The sequence below is a fragment of the Octopus bimaculoides genome, chromosome 16, assembly GCF_046866305.1.
Source record: "Octopus bimaculoides isolate indiv1 chromosome 16, ASM4686630v1, whole genome shotgun sequence".
In the NCBI taxonomy this organism is placed as follows: domain Eukaryota; kingdom Metazoa; phylum Mollusca; class Cephalopoda; order Octopoda; family Octopodidae; genus Octopus; species Octopus bimaculoides.
In genome coordinates, this window is record NC_142943.1 from 23762292 (window position 1) to 23763454 (window position 1163).

The window sequence follows — 1163 nt, forward strand, 5'->3', positions numbered from 1 at the left end:
GTCGACTTTGCCGTTCATTCTCTTGAGGTCGATAAAATAAGTACCAGTTGAGTACTAGGATCGATGTAATCAACAATATAAAAACTTTTATTAAAGCTGCAAAAATCTTCACAAACTTTCAGAGTTTCACGTTCCCGCTCGTCGAACAGTTGTAATCATACTGGCGGACGAATTGGAATGTGAAACTCTGAGTAACAGCTTGTGAAGATATTTGGTAGTTTTAATAAAAGCATACTTTTCCTTTGGTATTCGAGTACTAATTTTTTTCGTCGTGTGTATATACAGCGGTTGGACAAAATAATGGAAAAACCAAGCTTCATCGAATCATAATTTTGAAATATCTAGAAAACCATGAAAAGCTTGGTTATTTTTATGTTTTTTTTATTTATTTATTATTAGTGTTGCTTAATATGTTTTGCTAAAATTACTGTTTCTTTTCAGAAATCATCAGAAAACGGTAATTAAAATTCATAAAATGACAGATCTCTCAGACTTTCAAAGAGGTTGGTGCTCGTATGGCAGGCGCTAGCGTAACGAAAACAGCCGGAATGATTGGTGCATCAAGAAGTACTGTCTCGAAAGTAAAGACAGCCTTTGAGAAAGAGGAAAAAACCTCTTCGTCGAAACAGAACTCCGAAGAAAACCAAAACTTTCAGATAGAGACCGTCGGACTCTTACGCGAATTGTTAGAAAGGATCACAAAAGTACAACTCCCAAAATTACTGCAGAGCTTAATGATCACCTCGAGAACCTAGTTTCAAAAAAATTGTTTGCGGGAGCTGCATAAAGTCTGATTTCACGAGAGAGCTGCAATCAGAAAACAACTACTTTCAAAAACAAACGTTGCAAAGCATTTAGAGTGGTGTAAAAACCTACAGACTTGATCCCTAGAGCAGTGGAAGAATGTTATTTTCTCGGACGAGTCATCCTTTACCTTATTTCTGATTACCGGTCGAGTATACGAGTGGAGACAGGCAAAAGAAGCATTTGACCCAGACTCCTTTCTTCCAACTATTAAACATGGAGGAGGATCTGTGATGATCTGGGGGGGGGGGGGGGGAGGGGGGCTATATGTTGGAAATCTGTCGGCCCAATGACTTCCTTTCATAGCTGAATTAATAGTGAAGACTATTTAAGCATTTTATCTGATCAAATTCATCCTA